Source organism: Silene latifolia, chromosome 3, assembly GCF_048544455.1.
Source record: "Silene latifolia isolate original U9 population chromosome 3, ASM4854445v1, whole genome shotgun sequence".
Classification (NCBI taxonomy): domain Eukaryota; kingdom Viridiplantae; phylum Streptophyta; class Magnoliopsida; order Caryophyllales; family Caryophyllaceae; genus Silene; species Silene latifolia.
In genome coordinates, this window is record NC_133528.1 from 86,683,008 (window position 1) to 86,687,075 (window position 4,068).

Below are 4,068 nucleotides of genomic sequence, written 5' to 3' on the forward strand. Positions count from 1 at the left end.
TACTAATGATGAGAACTATGCCATTACTAAAAATGGAAATGTAAACTAAACAAACTAGAATTAGAATTACCGAATTGGAAATGAACTTGTATTGAAAACAAGTAGAACCAAATGCTTGTATAAATAACCAAATGTTTAACCAACCAAATTGGATGGCAATAAATCACAAAAAGAAACATCGTCAAGTCTAGCATATTATTACTAATCTACGAAAAACAGTAAATTGCGAAAAATTAAAAACAAAAATAAATAAAAGCAGTTAAAAAGCTTGGGTTGCCTCCCAAGAAGCGCTGGTTTAACGTCCCGCCCGATGTAAGAAGCTTGAGTCGGTTTAAGCTTTCTTTGGTAGAGGTTGAACGGTCATTTCCTCTATCACACCAACGATCACATTCTCATGGTAGAGCTTCAAACGATGGCCATTTGCTTTGAATTTTTCGCCCTTGGTGGTCATCACTTCAACGGAACCGAACTTGTTGACATTTGTGACGGTATATGGACCGGACCACCGTGATCGTAATTCTCCTGGAAATAGCTTGTAACGGGAATTGAATAGCAACACCTTATCACCAATTTGAAATTCCTTGTTCAAGATCTTCTTGTCATGCCATCTCTTTGTTTTCTCCTTGCAGAGACGGGAACTCTCATAAGCTTGTAAGTAGAATTCATCGAGTTCATTGAGTTGCAAAAACCGCTTTTTTTCACTCAATTTCGGATCCATGTTAAGCTCCTTAACCGCCCAATAAGCCTTTTGTTCCATCTCAACGGGGAGATGGCACGCCTTTACATAGACCAACCTATATGGTAAGGTACCAATAGGTGTCTTATATGCGGTACGGTAGGCCCATAAGGTATCATCGAGCTTCATACTCCAATCCTTTCGTGACTTGGCAACAACTTTCTCAAGTATATACTTGATCTCACGGATAGAAACCTTCACTTGGCCACTAGTTTGTGGATGATAAGCGAAGCCTCTTCTATGATAGACTCCATATTTCTCCAATAAGGCATCGAGTTGTTCCTCACCAAAATGAGTACCACGATCACTAATGACCGCTCTTGGAACACCAAACCTCAGAAATATGATCTTCTTGAATAAGTTGATCACGACACGAGCATCATTTGTTGGAGTACCAATTGCCTCTACCCATTTAGAGACATAATCAACGGCAACCAAAATATACCGATTCCCTTTTGAGGAAGGAAATGGTCCTTGATAATCTATACCTCAAACATCGAATACCTCTACTTCCAAGATACCATTTAAAGGCATCGCGTGCCTTCTTGATATAGAACCCGTCCTTTGGCAAGCATCGCAAGCCATCACAAAATTTTTAGCATCTTGGAACATAGTTGGCCAATAGAAGCCGGATTGCATAACCTTTGCAACGGTCTTGGATGGTCCATGATGACCACCATAAGGAGAAGAATGGCATCCTTCTAGCACCCCTTTTACATCCCAATGAGGGATACATCTCCAGAATAGCCCATCGGAACAATGTTTGAACAAATTTGGATCGTCTTATAGGAAGAACTTGGCATCATGTAAGAACTTCTTCCTTTGTTGATATGAAAGGTTGGGTGGCAACTCTCTTCCAACTAGATAGTTGGCTATGTCGGCATACCAAGGAGTGTTGGCTTCCAACATCATCGGCGAAGTAATCATCGATAGGTAACTCAATACCTCCATCATTGAACTTCAAACGGGATAGGTGATCGGCAACAACATTTTCGGCCCCTTTCTTTTCTTTAATCTCAAGATCAAATTCTTGCAAGAGCAAGATCCATCGTATCAATCTTGGCTTAGCTTCTTGTTTGGCTAGGAGGTGCTTAAGTGCGGCATGATCGGTATGAACAATGCCTTTTGAACTGATCAAGTAAGAGCGGAATTTGTCTAAAGCATAGACAATGGCAAGTAGCTCTTTCTCCGTGGTGGCATAGTTGATTTGAGCCACATCCAAGGTTTTGATAGCATAGTAGATAGCATGGAGAACCTTATCCTTTCTTTTTCCTAGCACGGCACCTACCGCATAGTCACTTGCATCACACATGAGCTCGAATGGCAAGTTCCAATCCGGTGATTGGATGATAGGTGCGGAAATCAAAGCCTTCTTGATCCTATTAAAAGACTCAAGACAATCGTTAGTAAACACAAAGGGAGCATCTTTTAAAAGAAGCTATGTAAGAGGTTTTGCAAGCCTAGAAAGATCTTTAATGAAACGGCGGTAGAATCCCGCATGGCCTAAGAGACTTCTTACACACTTCACATTTACCGGTGGGGGTAGTTGCTCAATAACTTGGACCTTAGCACGGTCCACTTCAATTCCTATTTCCGAAACAATATGACCAAGCACGACTCCTTCATTCACCATGAAGTGGCACTTTTTCCAATTCAACACTAAGTCAACCTCTTCACAACGCTTCAACACTTTAGACAACTTTGCCAAACATGTATCAAAAGAAGAACCATAGACACTAAAATCATCCATAAACACCTCAATTATAGACTCGATAAAGTCGAAAAAGATGCTTATCATGCAACGTTGGAAAGTGGCGGGGGCATTACAAAGACCGAAGGGCATTCTACGGTAAGCAAAGGTACTATAGGGACATGTAAATGTGGTCTTCTCTTGGTCATCCGGGTGAATGGGTATTTGAAAGAACCCGAAATAACCATGTAGATAGCAAAAATACTTGTGACATACCAACCGCTCCAACATTTGGTCAATAAAAGGTAATGGGTAGTGGTCTTTCTTGGTGGCTAAATTTAGCCTCCTATAGTCAATGCACATTCTCCAACCCGTCACAATTCTAGTTGGAATTAGCTCATTTTTATCATTTTTTACTACGGTGGTTCCCCCTTTCTTAGGAAACACTTGGACCGGACTCACCCATTTAGAATCGGAAATTTCATAAATAATTCCCGCATCCAACAATTTAAGCACTTCCTTTTTAACCACTTCTTACATGTTAGGATTTAGTCGTCTTTGACCTTTGACACATGGTTTATGATCTTCCTCAAGATTAATTCTATGCATGCAAAATTCGGGGCTTATGCCTTTTAAATCGTCAAGTTTATATCCAATGGCTTTCTTGTGAGACCTTAAGACACGAAGCAATTTAGCCAATTGACCCACATCTAATTTAGCACTAACGATTACCGGACACATCTCATCATCATCTAGAAAAGCATACCTCAAATTTGAAGGGAGGGGCTTAAGTTTAGGTTTTTGTACCTCAAGGTCTTGAGGTGTAGCAACCAAACCTATAAATTGTGAGATTTCCTCCAAAGATAGCTCTTCTCCATTCAATTCTTGCTCCAAAGTATCAATCTCCTCATTTCCAATCTCATCATCACCTGCAAAAGATTCCAATAGCAAGAGTGCCTCCAAGGGATCTTTAGATAAAGATCGAGGTGTAAAGTCTTCTATAACAATGTCAACAACATCCAAAATGTCAATAGAATAACAAGACTCTTCAATCATGGGACTCTTCATGGCATGGTTCAAATTATATGTGACCTTATCGTCACCCACTTCCAATGTAATTTTACCGTTCTTGACATCAATTACCGCACCCGCAGTATGTAAAAATGGTCTTCCCAAAATGATTGGGATTTGGGCATCTTCGGTCATGTCAAGAACAACAAAATTAACCGGAATGAAAAACTTACCAAACTTAACGAGAACATCCTCCAAAACTCCCAAAGGGCGTTTTATAGAACGATCCGCCATTTGCAACGTGACACTAGTGCATTTTAAGACTCCCATATTAAGCTTAGCACAAATAGAGTAAGGTATTACACTCACACTAGCACCTAAATCACATAAAGCTTTATCAATTTGATAGGTGCCAATTGTGCATGGAATAGAAAAGCTACCGGGATCTTTTAACTTAGGAGGGGACTTGTTTTGCAAAAGAGCACTCACCTCGGCGGTGAGAGCTATCGTTTTAACCTCATCAAAAGTCCTCTTCTTAAAATGCACTAGTGTCACGTTAATTCGGTAAAAGGAACAGTTACCTGGAGGTTCTTCACAACTTCCATGAACTTACCGAATTGAGAATTATTTT